Source organism: Hemiscyllium ocellatum, chromosome 2 (assembly GCF_020745735.1).
Source record: "Hemiscyllium ocellatum isolate sHemOce1 chromosome 2, sHemOce1.pat.X.cur, whole genome shotgun sequence".
Lineage (NCBI taxonomy): Eukaryota > Metazoa > Chordata > Chondrichthyes > Orectolobiformes > Hemiscylliidae > Hemiscyllium > Hemiscyllium ocellatum.
Window position 1 is genome coordinate 8,740,013 of NC_083402.1, and position 16,412 is coordinate 8,756,424.

A 16,412-nucleotide genomic window follows, 5' to 3' on the forward strand; every position below is an offset into this window, starting at 1 on the left:
GCCAAAGGCTTCTGGAAGTCCAAGTAATAACATCCCTTGGCTCTCCTTGGTCTAACCTGCATGTTACCTCGTCAAAGAATTCTAGCAGATTGTCAGATATGACCTCCCTTTGATGAAACCATATTGAACTTTGCTCTATTTTACTATGCACTTCCGAGTATTCAGAAATCTCAGAATTCAGAAAGGACTCCAATACTTACCAATGACTGAGGGCAAGCAAATTGGCCTGTAATTTCCCACCTTTTGCCTTACTCTCTTCTTAAACAGGGGATTATATTCACGATTTTCCAGTCCTCTGGGACCCTCTCTGACGCTACTGATTCCTGGAAGATCTTCGCTACTGCCTCCATTATCTCTTCAGCTATCTCCTTCAAAGCTCTGGGGTGTAGTCCATCTGGTCCAGGTGATTTATTGACTTTCAGACCTTTTAGTTTTTCTAGCAACTTCTCTTTGGTGATGGCCACTGTACTCACCTCTGCCTCCGACTCTTGAATTTTTGGGATGTTACTCGTGTGTTCACATTTTTCACCATAGGGTAGGGTGTATGAAATAACTCCATGAAGGCAGGTATACCGCCATTAAGTCACCCTTTATTACACGGGCAATGTACATGACGCTAACCTAGCTAGCTCAGTGCTGGCTCCTAGAGTCAGTAAAAACCCTGTCACTCCTGTTTCTATCTGTCAGCCAGGATTCCCTGATAGAACCAGACTAACAGTCCCACTCAGGGAACTCATGTTCTATGAGATCCACCTGGCTGACCTCATTCGAAGTACTACAGGGTGGGTCGAGGTGGGTTGCTGTTTGAAGAGTCAGTGTGGACTCAGTGGCCTGCTTCCACACTGTAGGGACTCGATGACAAATTAATTTATTTTGATTCAGATACTGAGTGCATTTAAGTACAACTCACCCCAGTCCTGTATTGACTGCTTCCCTTCTCATAGTTGTCCCCTCATGTGCTTTACTTGAAGTTAGTTTCTTGACCCTTTCCATACACTCTTTTATGGATTATTACTTTTTTGGTTCTATTTTCTAATTTCGCCCTTAGCTGCTCATATTCCCTTGTCTGAAAGTCCTTCTGAAAGTCCAAGTAATAACGTCCCTTGGCACTCCTTGGTCTAACCTGCTTGTTACCTCATCAAAGAATTCTAACAGATTTGTCAGGCATGACCTTCCCTTGATGAAATCATGCTGAACTTTGCTCTATTTTACCATGAGCAGAAAATTCGACGTTTTGGGCCAGAGCCCTTCATCAGGAAGGGCTCTGGCCCGAAACATCGAACTTTCTGTTCCTTGGATGCTACCTGACCTGCTGTGCTTTAACCAGCAACACATTTTCAGCTCTGATCTCCAGCATCTGCAGACCTCACATTTTACTCTATTTTACCATGCACTTCCAAGTATTCAGAAATGTCATCCTTCACAATGGGCTCCAATACTTACCAATCTCTATGACTCAATGACTCTATGACCGAGGCCAAGCACATCGGCCTGTAATTTCCCATCTTTTGCCGTACTCCCTTCTTAAATGGGGGTTATGGTAACAATTTTCCAGTCCTTTGGGTCCCTCTCTGACTCCAGTGATTCCTAAAAGATCTTTGCTAATGTCCCTACTATCTGATCAGCTATCTCCTTCAGAGTTCTGGGGTATAGTCCATCGAGTGATTTATCCACTTTCAGACCGTTCAGTTTTTCTAGCAACTTCACCATGGTGATGGCATTATACTCACCTCTGCCTCAGACTCTTACCTCATCCCAACTGTATGCTTGAAGTTTATTTTAACATTTTTTGCTAACTTTTGGTATTGTACACAACGTCTTCAATTTATTTTTGCTAGTTTGTGCTATTCTGCTGATCTTTGGTAATATTTTGCAATTTTGCTGTTTAATTTTGGAAGGTCCTCCTGCTTTTTGATCTTTCTTGTTTGTGGTTGCAGTTTGATGGTTGTCATTTCCAGCTATTTTGGCGAGTTTTTTTTTTGTAATTTATATCTTTATTGGCAATCTCTGTCATAATATTCGCTGCAGCTTAATTTTGGTCAATTATGCTGGGTGTTTTTTTTAACAATTTCATGTCTTTTTTTAAACTGGTTCGGCTTTAGATTTTGTTGCATTTGGTCATTTTGTTTCTGAATTTGGTGAGATTTCCATATTTTTACTGATTTGTTGTTGATTTGGTACTTTTGCAGATTTTAAGTGATTTTTTTTGGCTGCTTTTGATGATTTTTGGAGGTTTTTTGATGATTTTGCTGATGCTGGTGATCCCTATTGCAGCGCATGCGCAGTGCGGCTTCCTGCTGCTGTCCAAGATGGCGGCGCCCATGACCCGCTGCCGGAGGTCGCGAGGGAAATAGAGACGCCTTTAGGTTAACGTCGCCCTCAGCAACAACAACAAAAACAGAGAACCGCGGATCTCCAATACAGTCAGCACCATCTTCACCCACCGAGAGCAGCGGCCTGAGGTTCCTCAGGAGAGCGGGAGGCTCCCGGGGACAGGCGGCGGCCTGGCCAGGTAACCAGGGGCAACGCGGCCCCATACCCGGGGGTGGGGGGGGGAAGGGGGAGTGAGGAGAGGAGAGGAGAGGAGGGGGACTGAGGGGGAGGGGGGAGGAGGGGAGTGAGGGGGAGGGGGGAGGAGAGCAGTGAGGAGAGGAGGAGGAGGGGTCGGGAGGAGGGGAGGAGAGGAGGAGGGAGAGGGAGGAAAGGAGGAGGGGTGGGGAGGAGGAGGAGGAGGGAGGAGGAGGGGGGAGTGTGGAGAGGCGGAGGGGGGGGTGTGTGGAGAGGCGGAGGGGGGGGTGTGTGGAGAGGCGGAGGGGGGGGTGTGTGGAGGTGAGGAGGGGGGGAGGGAGGAGAGGGGGAGGAAGGGGGGGGGGGAGGGAGGAGAGGGGGAGGAAGGGGGGGAGAAGCGGGAGTAAGGAGAGGGCACGGGAGGGAGCGCGAGGAGGGGGGCGAGAGAGAGAGAGAAAGGGGAGTGAGGAGAGGGGGTGGAGGGAAGTGAGAAATGGGGAGGGAATGGGACGGAGAGAAATGGGAAGGAGACAGAAAGGAACGGGAGAGACAAATGTGGGGTAGAGAGAAGGGGGAGGGACGGGGAGAGAAGAGGGAGAGAGTGAAGTGGGGGTGAGAAGAGTGGATGGAGGCGAGAGAGAGACAGCAGGGGAGGGGAGGGGGGAGTGGGAGAGAGATGCGAGAGAATGCGAAAGGGGTAATGAGAAGAGGGGACGGGGCGACAGCGACAGAACAGGGGAGGGAGGGATACAGAAAGGAAGGGGAGAGAGAAATGTGGGGTGGAGTGAAGGGAAGGAGGGAGGAGGGAGAGTGAATGGGAGGGATTGAGAGAAGGGGATGAGGAGGGAGGGAAGGGGGTGGATCGAAGGATAGGGAGGGTGGGAGGAGAGGGAAAGGAGGCAGAAATGGGAGGGGGGAAGAAGATGGTGAGAGGAGGGGGAGCGGGAGAGGAGGAATGAAGGAGGGCGAAAGGACGAGAGTGTGGAGAGATGATGGGGGAGACAGGGTCAGGGTGGAGAGAGAGAGAGAGAGACTGGGAGACAAGGAAATGGAAAGGATAAAGAATCCTATGGAGAGTAACTCAACCACCTGACTTACCAAAACTGTTGCACTGGGGTGGTGGCAGTATAGTGGGTAATATCACTGGATAAGTAATCCAGGACCACAGATCAATGTTCTGGGAACATGGGTTTGAATTTCACCATAGCAGGAGGAATGGTTTCAATTCCATTAAAGATCTTAAAAGACAGCTAGCCTGACGATGACCACTTAGCCACGATTGATTGTTATAAAGATCCAAAAGAGAAAATGCTGGAAAATCTCAGCAGGTCTGGCAGCATCTGTAAGGAGAGACAAGAGCTGACGTTTCGAGTCTAACTGACCCTTTGTCAAAGTGCTTTGACCAGCTTTCAGTTAGACTAGAAACGTCAGTTCTTTTCTCTCCGTACAGATGCTGCCAGACCTGCTGAGATTTTCCAGCATTTTCTCTTTTGGTTTCAGATTCCAGCGTCTGCAGTAATTTGCTTTTATTTATTATAAAGATCCATCTGCTACACGAATGTACTTTAGGAAAGCAAACTTGCTATTCAGTCTGACTCCAGATATACAACAATATGATTGACCCTAACAGCACTCTGGGCTCCTCAGGATGGGTAATAAATGCTGAGTTAGCAGGAAAATCAACACCCCCATGAACAAATTTAACAAAAAAAAAGCATAATGGCATACTGCACGTTTGCCTGCATTTTGGTCAAAAAATGGGAAGACGACCTATTATCTTAATGGGGGAGATATCTGAATGCTCCAGTGCAGAGGGATCTGGGTGTACTCATTCAAGAGTCACAGAAAACTAGCATGTATAGACAGCAAATAATAAAGAAAGTGAATGGAATATTAGCCTTTATAACTAAAGGAATAAAATATAAAAGTAAGTAAGTATTATTGCAACTATACTAGCATCATCCAAGGAGCAGAAGAATTGACATTCCAAGCATAAGCCTTTCATCAGGAAGCCCTCCCTTCCTGATGAAGGGCTTATGCTCGAAACGTCGGTTCTCCTGCAGTCTTCACTTTCTCCCGGAGATGAGGGGTTTGTAACATGAAGAGAGATTGAACAGTTTAGGCCGATACTGTCTGGAATTTGGAAGAATGAGGGAAGATCAGATTGAGATATTGAAGATGATTAAAAGATGTGTTTAAAATAGATGTGGAGCAGATGCTTCCTTTTGTGGGGAATTCTCGGGCGGGTGGTCATAGTCATACGATAAGGACTAGCCAATGTAAAACAAAGTTGAAGAGAAACTACTTCCAATTCGCTACCCCTAGGTGCAGTGGATGCTGGGACAGTGAGTAAATTTATGGAGGAGTTACACGGAGTTTTAATTGGTAATGGGTTGAAGGGATATGGAGAGTAAGCAGGAACATGTGGGTGAGGAGCACATCAGCCATGATCGACTGGAAGAGCAAACTCAATGGGCCAAATGGCGAAGCAGACTTGATGGGCCAAATGGCCTAATTCTGGTCCTGCATCTCATGAATTTATGAAGATCAACAGCAATGCTCTGATCAGCCCTCTGTTAACTTTCCTAGAAACTCCATGTTAGCTAGATGTGATTTTACCACGCAACATAACTGCTGGCTTGTTGATTGACCAATTTTTTTGTCCCAAGTGTCTCTTCATTTTGTCCCAAATTATTGTTACTGCTAGTTTCCCACCATCAAAATTAAAGGAACTGGAGTTGCTGGGGATATCTTATCACTTTTTGCAATATATGTAATTTTCAAATCCTGCAGAAACACCCCATTCGCTTCGGGATGACTAAAAAAATTAATGCCTGGTGTTTCCCCAATTTCCACTAATTTCTGCATTTCATCTGGTCCTGTTAAATACAGGTACATATCTAATGTTTCCTCCTTATTAATTTTAAATCTTCTGTGTGTCTGAATTGCCTTTTGTTTTTCCGTGACCTTCGCAACATCTTTTTACTTGGTAAAGACAAATGTCAGGTGTTAGTTTAATAACTCAGCCATTCTTCCTGACTCCATATGTCAATCCCTTTTGCTTTGGTCCCTAATTAGCTCCACAGCTCCTTTAGCCACTCCTATCATTTACCTGTCTAAGGAAAACCTGAGATTCTCCTTGTGGTTGTTGCTAGTCTCTTTTCGTACTCCCTCATTGCTTCCCCTATTTGCTCATTAGTTTCCTTTTTGAACTTTTAGATTCAGACTGCAATTGCATTTTTTTATCTGACGTCTAAGTGAGCTTTTCCTCTTTTAGGTTCTGTTGTTAGGGCTTATGCCTGAAATGTCGATTCTCCTGCTTCTCAGATGCTGCCTAACCAGCTGCGCTTTTCCAGCACCACACTCTTCAACTCTGACCCCCAGCATCTTCAGTGCTCACTTTCTCCCACTAGTTCTTTTTGCCCTACCTTTCCCTGTTAAGGGAATGTTCCTTAACCTGTTGTCATTGAAGAAACTTGGAAATAAATTTACACACAGGGATCCAGAAATGGTGATATGATAATGTCAAGTTCTTTGTGACCTTGCTTGAAAGATGGCAAGGGCACTCGGGAAAACTCTCTGCTTTTCTTCGCAAAAATGCCAAGAGATCTTTTACATCCATTCAAGGGAGGGCAGAACGGATCTTGGTTTAACATCCCACCTGAAAGATGGCAGTGTTGCACTCATCATTACAGGAACACAACAATTACTGAGCCAGATTTTGTTTTTTTTTTAATTTGATACAATGTCTAATTACAGTCATAAATTCAGTCAAACTCAGCACCTCTGGCAGCATCTGTGGAAAGGAGAGTCAATGTTTCAGACTGTTGACACACAGTTTGATGCAAAAGTCACTGGATAGTGACTGGACAGTGTGGCACTGATACGAGAAAAGACTTGTAACCTTCTAACCTGCGTGGTCTACCACTACACCCATATGCTGAAAATGTGTTGCTGGAAAAGCGCAGCAGGTCAGGCAGCATCCAAGGGACAGGAGATTCGATGTTTCGGGCATAAGCCCTTCTTCAGGATTCCTGAAGAAGGGCTCATGCCCGAAACGTCAAATCTCCTGCTCCTTGGATGCTGCCTGACCTGCTGCACTTTCCCAGCAACACATTTTCAACTCTGATCTCCAGCATCTGCAGACCTCACTTTCTCCACTGCACCCATATGTTGAGGATAACTCCGGAAATATTATTAATGGAGATGTTAGAATCCATAAAGAGGGTATAAAAACTAGCATAAACACTTACCCTGAATGTGTGTAGCATTCAAAATAAGGGAGATGAGTTAATGGCACAGATCATTGCGAATGAGTATGATTTAGGAGCCATCACGGAGATAAGATTGCAGGATGGTCACGACTGGGGGTTAAATATCCAAGGATATCAGATATTTGGAAGGACAGACAGGAATGTAAGGGATGTGGTGTAGCTGTGATATTTAAGGATGACATCAGGGTGGTGGTGAGAGCTGATACAGATTCTATGGAGAATAAGATTGAATCCATTTGGGTGGAAATTAGAGATGTTATGAAGAAAAGGTCACTGATCGACAGAATCTATAGGCCACCAAATAATACTATCACACTGGGGCAGCCAACAAGCGAATAAATAAGCAAAGCCTTTAAAAACGGTATGGCAATTATCATGGGGGACTTTAATCTGCAGGTGGATTGGTCGAATCAGGTTGGTCAGGGTAGCCTTGAGGAGGAGTTCATTGAATGTATCTGCATTAGTTTTCTTGAACAGTATGTAACGGAACCGACAAGGAAGCAAGCTACCCGAGATTGGGTTCTGTGTCATGGGACAGGAATAATTAGTGATCTCATAGTTAGGGTACCCTTTGGAAGGAATGATCACAGTATTAGTGAGTTTTGGGAAGATTTGTACCACAGGTTGGTTTCTGGATGTAGGTTTGCTTTCAGATGTTTCGTCACCATACTAGGTAACATCATCAGTGAGCCTCTGGATGAAGCACTGTGGCATGGCCCATTTTCTATTTATGTGTTTAGATTTCCTTGGGTCGGGATGTCATTTCCTGTGGTGACAAAATTTCCTGTTCTTTTTCTCAGGGGGTGGTAAATGGGATCAAAGTCAATGTGTTTGTTGATAGAGCTCCAGTTGGAATGCCATGACTCTAGGAATTCTCATGCGTGTCTCTGTTTAGCTTCTCTGAGGATGGATGTGTTGTCCCAGTCAAAGTGGTGTCCTTCCTCATCTATATGTACGGATACTAGTGAGAGTGGGTCATGTCTCTGGCGAGTTGATGTTCATGTATCCTGGAGACTACTTTTCTGCTTGTTTGTCCAATGTAGTGTTTGTTACAGTTCTTACAAGGTATTCTGTAAATGACATTAGTTTTGCTTGTTGTCTGTATAGGGTCTTTCAAGTTCATTAGCTGCTGTTTTAGTGTGTTGGTGGGTTTGTGGGCTACCATGATGCCAAGGGGTCTGAGCAGTCTGGCAGTCATTTCTGAGATGTCTTTGACGTAGGGGAGAGTGACTAGGGTTTCTGGACATATTTTGTTTGCTTGTTTGGGTTTGTTGCTGAGAAATCAGCCGACTGTGTTCATTGGGTACCTGTTCTTTTTCAATACACTGCATAAATGATTTTCCTCTGCTTTGCGTAGTCCCTCTGTGCTGCAGTGTGCAGTGGCTCATTGAAATAATGTTCGTTTGTGGGTGTTGGGATGATTGCTTCTGTAGTTCAGTATTCGATCAGTATGTGTTGTTTTTCTGTAGACGCTGGTTTGAAGTTCCCCATTGGCTGTTCACTCTACTGTGACATCTAGGAATGGCAGTTTATTGTTGTTTTCCTCTTTCGTGCATTTTAGTCAGTAAGGGTATTATTGATGATCTTGAAGGTTCCTTCTAATGTGTTTTGTTTAGTGATGACAAAGGTGTCATCCAGATAATGGACCCAAAATTTGGGTCCGCTACGTGGATGACAAAGCGGCCACAACCACCCGATGAAGGAGCAGCGCTCCGAAAGCTAGTGCTTCCAATTAAACCTGTTGGACTATAACCTGGTGTTGTGGGATTTGTAACTTTGTACACCTCTAGTTCAACATCAGCATCTCCAAATCTTGCCCAGTCAAATAACTGAGGCTTCCTCGTTGAATGTTTTTTTTTGAACTAAGATAATTTTTTTGAATAGTAAAGGAACTAAGGGATATGGTGAGAGGGTGGGTAAATGGAACTGAGACCATGAAAAGATCAACCATGATCTTATTGAAAGGCGGAGCAGGCCCGAGGGGCCAAATGGCCTACTCCTGCTCCTAGTTCTTAAGGCCTTATGTTCAGTGTGTAATAATTCCAGGTCCACTGGTGTGCAATGGAAAAACTGTAAAGAAAAGTGCTGCTTTTTTCACTTGTTATGTATGCTATGGTATTTAGACATGTGATAATGGATTCTGATTTAGTTTCAGTATGTGCTAGTTCAGAGAGAGCTGTGGGCTAATATAGCTGAACATCTGACCTACTGAATTAGGTGAAAGTTGATCATCTTGTTTAGATAGGAAGTGGGGATTGTCGCTGAGTCAGGCCAGTTTGCTGCCATAGTTATTAAATCTCTATTCTGTTTGCACTTTTCCTATTTCTGCTAGTGTAGATGGCATGTTTATTCGCCAGTACCTTTGTTTGAAATCCTGGAATGTTGGACTATGGAACATATACAACAGGAATTACGATCCCAATGAAATTCTTATCCTTCAACTCACTGTTGAAAGTGATGACTGAATAGATTCATTCAGCTGTTGCCACACTGAACCAGCCTTCTACTTGGATCACTTGAATTTGTTTTTGTGGCAGATCATGCCATTAGCTATCCAATCCTTCCTCTGCATTTCTGAATTTTCGTGTTCTCTGTATGTCTGTGTGCAGGGCCACAAAATGTATTCCAGCAGTTGGCATTGTTGAGGCATGTCTATAACTATCACAGCTTTCTTGCAGTGGTGAACACATTCATGGGCTCAGCACTATTCAGCGTTAGCTCTGAGTCACTTTTGCCTCTTGAGTCACAACAGTGAGAGTTCAAATTCTAAACATTGCTGAGACTGCAGTGCTGTCCTTAAAGTTTTGTATTGTCAGAAATGCTGTCTTATCGCATGAGGGATTAATCTGTGACTTGATCTGTTTTCTTAATGTCACTAAATAGATTACCTGATCATTATCATGTTTGTGTGTAAATTGGCTTCTGTGTTGCCCACATTATAGTGGTGAAATGTGGTGCAGTGATAGTGTCCCTATCTCTGGGTTATGAGGCCCAAGGTCAGATCCAATCTGTTCCAAAGCTGTGCATCATAATATCTCTGAACAGTTTATAGAATACACTTCGCAAACACTCTGTAAGTTGCAAATTACTTTGGAATGTTCTGAGCTTGGAAAAGGTGCTACGGAAATGCACATGGTCATTCGGTATTTGTGAATCACATTATATTGACCTGATGTGTTCTTTGAAAAGTATTGTGTGTGTGTGTGTGTGTGTGTGCGCGCGCACGCTTTGCTCTTTATTTGTCATCTTTTACAGTGCTGAACAAAACATCCAGTAAACAGAGGATGTGATTTTTGAAATGTGAAAGGCAATTTGAGGGTTTGTTGGTCAGAGAACTGAGGAAGGTAGTTCACTCGGAGAGAAGATAGAAATAGTGTGTGTGGAGGCTGCATGAATGAAAATGCTGGTGTGGTCTCTCTGCTGTTTGGGTTGTGGAAAGCATGTGAAGATATGGTGGAGAATGAAGAGAAGGAACATGGGGAAGGAGTGGGGAAGAGTTGTGCTCCTTTTCATTCTTCAAAAGAGTAGATCAAAGTTTCTCCCATTTCACAAATGTATGAGAAACCAGTCATTTGTTTGTGAATAGCTGGATAATGCTGAAAATCATGTACTGGAGGCAGTTCTGCAAGGCTTCTCTGGCAGCACCTTCCAAACCCACAATCTGTGCCATGTAGAAGGACAAGGGCAGCAGATACGCGGGAAGACCACCTTCTGCAACTTCCAAAACAAAAACCCTTTTGCCTCTGTGCAATCTGTATCCCTCCATTCCCTAGGAGACAGTGAAGTCTGCAGATGCTGGAGATCTCTCTATTCGCTGCCTATTCACGTATCCGTCAAGATGCCTTTAAAACATTGCTTTTGAATCTGTCTCCTCCGGCACCACATTCCAGGCACTTAGAGTCATGGGGATATCCAGCATGGAAACAGATCCTTCAGTCTAACTCATTCATTCCAACCAGATGTCCTTTATAAATCTAATTCCATTTGCCAGCAGTTGGCCCATATTGCTTTTAAACCTTACCTATTCATATACCCATCTGGATGCCTTTTAAATGTTGTAATTGTACCAGCCTCTATCACTTCCTCTTCCTCAGACACCCTCTGTATGATAAGGTTTCTTTTATATCTTTCCCCTCTCATCTTAAACCTCTGCCCACTAGATTTGGACTCCCCCCACCCTGAAGAAAAGATCTTGCTTGTTTACCCTATCCATGCCCCTCATGATTTTATAAACTTCTATAAGGTCACCATCGCGCCCCCCCCCCCCCCCCAAAGCCTCCGATGCTCCAGGGAAAACTGTCCCAGCCTATCCAGCCTCTCCCTATAACTCAAATTCTCCAACCCTGGCAACATCCATGTAAATCTTTTCTGAACCCTTTCGAGTTTTCCAACATCCTTCCTACAGGAGGGAGACCGGAATTGCATGCAATACTCCAAAAGTGGCTGAACCAATATCCTGTACAGCTGAAACATGACCTCCCGATTCCAATACTCAGTGCACTTACCAAAAAGCAAGGCATACCAAATGCCGCCTTCACTATCCTACCTACCTACAACTCCACTTTCAAGGAGCTAGGAACCTGCACTCCAAGGCCTCTTTGTTCAGCAACATTCCCCTGGGCCTTACCATTAAGTGTATAAGTCCCCCCGGTTAGCCTTTCCAAAATGCACCACCTCACATTTATCAAAATTAAATTCCATCTACCAATCCTTGGCCCATTGGCCCATCTGATCAAGATCCCATTGTATTCTGAGGTAATCTTCTTCGCTGTCCACCACATCTCCAATTTTTAGTGTGATCTGCAAACTTACTAACCACACTTCCTATGTTCACACCTAAATCATTTACATAAATAACAAAAAGCAGTGGACCCAGTACCAACCCTTGTGGCATACAACTTACTAGCCTCTGTGTAAAAACAAAACTTGCCTACCATATCTCCTTTAGAATTAGAATTGGCTTTATGGTCACGTGCACTTGAATGAGTTAGCGTGTGAGCAGGATGCTGTGTTAAAATGGCTGGCTACAGGAAGGTCAGGGTCATGATTGTGCTTGGACCAGAGGCATTCTCCAAAGTGGTCACCCAGTCTGTGCTTGATTCATAGAGTAGGCCTCATTGGGTGAAGTGCATGCAGTACACCAGATTGGAGGAGGTGTGACTTCGCCTCTTGTATGAGTCAGCCATGAGGAACTTTGTCAAAGGCCTTGCTAAAGTCACTACAGGTAACATCTACTGCCCTGCACTCATCAATTATCTTTATCATTTTCTCCAAGAACACAATTGAGTTTGTGAGATACAACCTTCCCTGCACAACACCATGCTGCCTATTGCTAATAAGTTCATATTTCTTTCAAGTATGAGTAAATCCTATGCCTAGGAATCTTCTCCAGTAATTTCCCTACCAGTGATGCAAGGCTCGCTGGCCTGTAATTTCTCAAATTATCCCTGTTGCCATTCTTAAACAAAGGAACAATTCTCCAGTCAAAGGCCTGTATCCCCTTTAGTCACAGGAGCGGTCTCAAAGATTTTGTACAAGGCACCAGCCATTCCCTCACCCACCTCCCTCAGCATTTTGAGTTTGATTTACTGTTGTCACGTACTGAGATACAGTGAAAAGTATTGTTTTGCATGTACTATACAGTAGATCGTACCATACAAAGCACATGAGGGTAGCAGAATACAGTGTTACAGCTGCAGGGAGAGATATCAACAAACATTTGAGTGGTTCATTCAAAAGTCTAATAACAGTAGTGAAGAAGCATTCTTGAATTTATTCATATGTTTATTCAAACTTGTATATTGTCTGCCTGACAGAAGAGGGTGGAAAAGAGTATCATTGGGGTGGGTAATCTTTGATGTTGGTTACTTTCCTGAGGCATGGGAAGTGTAGGTGGAGCCAATGGATGGAAGGCTGGTTTGCATGATGGACTGGGCAGTGTTCATGACTCTGTAATTTCTTGCAGTCTTGGGAAGAGCAGCTGCTGGAATAGATGTGATCAGGTCCTGGGGACTTGTCTACCTTCATGCTTTTCAAAACACCCAACACGTTTTTTACGTTGACTTTTCAACTACAAGAGGATGGAGGTTTAAGGTGAGAGAAGGAACGTTTAAGGGAGAAGTGCGGGGAAAGCTTTTTCTCACAGAGGGTGGTTGGTGCCTGGAACACATTAGGAGAAGGTGAGGACTGTACATATTGGAGATCAGAGTCGAGAGTGTGGTTCTGGAGAAGTCAGACAGCATCCAAGGAATAGGAGAATTGACGTTTCAGGCATCAGCCCTTGATTAAAACCAAAGATGACACTTCATGAAGGGCTTATGCCTGAAACGTCGATTCTCCTGCTCCTCGGATGCTGCCTGACTTGCTGTGCTTTTCCAGCACCACACTCTTGGCTTGGAACATACTGCCAGTGAAGTTGGTGGAAGCAGGTACATTAGCAGTATTTAAGGTGTATCTCAATAGATACGTGAACGGGAGTCAAACAGAGATAGAAATCATGCATGGACAATAACTAGTGGGTCTAAATATGTATTAGAATCAGCACAGGCTTGGTGGGCTGAAGAATCCGTTCCTGTGCTGTATTGTTTTGTATGTGCCTTAGAATATCAACATACCCCTCCCTGGACTCACCTGAGACTGACATTCCTGATGAAGGGCTTATGTCTGAAATGTTGACACTCCTCCTCCTCCTCCTGCCTAATCTGTTGTGCTTTACCAGTGCCACACTTTTCAATACTAAACCTTACGTATGCTTCCTTTTTCTTTTTGATTAAGATCTCAATTTCTCTTGTCATCCAAGGTGCCTGAATTTTGCCATCCTTTTCTTTCATTATCACAGGAAATGCCAGTCCTGCACTCTCATCAACTGACCTTTGAAAAATTCCCACGTGCCAGAAATGAATTTACCCTCAAAAAGCCACCCCAATCTACATTCCCCAGTTCCTACCTAATGTTGTGATAGTTAGCCTTCCCCCAGTTTAGTACTTTCACCTGAAGGCTACTTTTGACCTTATCCATAAGTGACTTAACACATGGAGAATTATAGTCACTGTTTGCAAAATGCTCCGTTACTGAAGCTTTGATCACCTGGCCGGGCCCCTTCCCTCGTTGGATTATTTACGTATTGTTTCAAACACTATCCTGGACACACCTAACAAATTCCTGACTCCATCTAAGACCCTGACATTAAATGTGTCCCAGTCAGGATACGGGATGTTAAAATCACCCATCAAAAGAACACTATTGCTTTTAAATTTTCCCGTAATCTGTCCACATATCTGTTCTTCCATCACTCTCTGGCTGTTGGGAGGCCTGTAGTATAATTCAATTAAAGTGATTGCACCCTTCCTATTCCTGAGTGCTATTTGTTTGAACCTAGCTGGATGTGCCCTCCAAGGTGTCCTCCCTCAGTACAGCTGTGATATTCTCCCTTATAAGTAATGCAACTCCCTCACCTGTTTTACATCTATCTCTATCTCACCTGAAACATCTAAATCCCACAGCATTAATCTACCAGTCTCGTCCCTCTCACAATCAAGGTCTGAAACAAAAAAGAGAAATTGCTGGTGAAACTCAGCAGGTCTGGCAGCATCTGTGGGAAGAAAGCAGAGTTAATGTCTCAAGTCTAGTGATGTTTCATCAGGGTCATTCTGATAGAGTCCATAAGACCATTAGATAAAGAAGCAGAATTAGGCCATTTAACCCCTTAAGACTTGCTCCACCATTCAATCATGGCTGATATGCTTCTTAACCCCATTCTCCTACCTTCTCCCTGTTACCCTTGATCCCCTTACCAATCAAAAACCAGTTTATCTCTGTGTTGATTACCGTCATAGAGTCCGACAGCATGGAGACAGGCCCTTCAGCCCAAACTGGTCTGTGCAGACCAAAATATCCATCTATGCTAACCTCATTTCCTTGCAATTGGCCCATAGTCTTCTAATCCTTTCCTATCCTTGTATTTGTCCAAATGACTTTTAAATGTTGTTAAAGTACCTATCTCAACCACTTCTGTTGGCAGCTTTTTCCATGTGCGTACCACCCTCTGTGTAAAACAGTAGCCCCTCAGGCTCCCTTTTATCCTTTCCCCTCTATCCTTAAATTGTTGCCCTCTAGCCCTTGGTTCCCCAACTCTGGGAAAAAGACTGAGGGCATTCACCCTATCCATGCCTCTCATGTTCTTATACACCTCTTATAAAATCCCCCTCCATCTCCCATGCTCTGAAGTAAAATTAGAATCCATCATTAAGGATGTGGTTTCTAAATTCTTAGAAGAGCAGAGTCTGATTAGAACAAGTCAACATGGATTTCGTAAGGGGAGGTCATGCCTGACAAACCTGTTGGAATTTTTTGAAGAGGTGACAAGTAGGTTAGACCAGGGAAACCCAGTGGGTGTGGTCTATCTAGACTTCTAAAAGGCCTTTGATAAGGTGCTACATGGGAGGCTGCTGAGCAAGGTGAGGGCCCATGGTGTTCGAGGTGAGCTGCTGGGATGGATTGAGGATTGGCTGTCTGACAGAAGGCAGAGAGTTGGGATAAAAGGTTCTTTTTCGGAATGGCAAAAGGTTCTTTTTCGAATGGTGTCCCGCAGGGTTCAGTGTTGGGGCCACAGCTATTCGCATTATATATTAATGATTTGGATGAAGGGATTGGGGGCATTCTAGCGAAGTTTGCAGATGATACGAAGTGAGGTGGACAGGCAGGTAGTACTGAGAAAGTGGGGAGGCTACAGAAGGATCTAGACAGTTTGGGAGAGTGGTCCAGGATATGGTTGATGGAATTCAACATGAGCAAATGCGAGGTCTTGCACTTTGGCAAAAAGAATAAAAGCATAGACTACTTTCTAAATGGTGAGAAAATTAGTAAAGCCCAGGCACAAAGGGATCTGGGAGTGCTAGTCGAGGATTCTCTAAAGGTAAACATGCAAGTTGAGTCCGTGATTAAGAAAGCAAATGCAACGTTGTCACTTATCTCAAGAGGGTTGGAATATAAAAGCAGAGATGTGTTACTAAGACTTTATAAAGCTCTGGTTAGGCCCCATTTGGAGTAGTGTGTCCAGTTTTGGTCCCCACACCTCAGGAAGGACATATTGGCACTGGAACGTGTCCAGCAGAGATTCACACGGATGATCCCTGGAATGGTAGGTCTAACATATGAGGAACGGCTGAGAATCCTGGGATTGTATTCATTGGAGTTTAGAAGATTAAGGGGAGACTTAATAGAGACGTACAAGATATGGGTTGGAAAGGGTGGACGCTAGGAAATTGTTTCCATTAGGCGAGGAGATTAGGACCTGTGGACACAGCCTTAGAATTAGAGGGAGTCAATTCAGAACAGAAATGCGGAGACATTTCTTCAGCCAGAGGGTGGTGGGCCTGTGGAATTCATTGCCACGGAGTGCAGTGGAGGCCGGGACGCTAAATGTCTTCAAAGCAGAGATTGATAGATTCTTGTTGTCTCGAGGAATTAAGGGCTACGGGGAGAATGCTGGTAAGTGGAGTTGAAATGCCCATCGGCCATGATTGAATGGCGGAGTGGACTCGATGGGCCGAATGGCCTTACTTCCATTCCTATGTCTTATGGTCTTAAAATGTCCTAGTTCGTCCAAACTCTCTCTACAACTCAGACCCT

The 16,412-nt window shown here is 44.2% G+C and overlaps 1 protein-coding gene across 1 annotated transcript in view; it reads left to right on the forward strand.

Annotated features, from left to right (window-relative positions):
* The first annotated feature begins 2,278 nt into the window (after window positions 1-2,278).
* hmgcs1 (3-hydroxy-3-methylglutaryl-CoA synthase 1 (soluble)) overlaps window positions 2,279-16,412 on the forward strand; it is a 59,850-nt gene continuing 45,716 nt past the window's right edge. The window contains exon 1 of the mRNA XM_060834438.1: window positions 2,279-2,512. The gene's annotated coding sequence lies outside the window, so the exon portion shown is untranslated. The remainder of the gene's footprint in view (window positions 2,513-16,412) is intronic.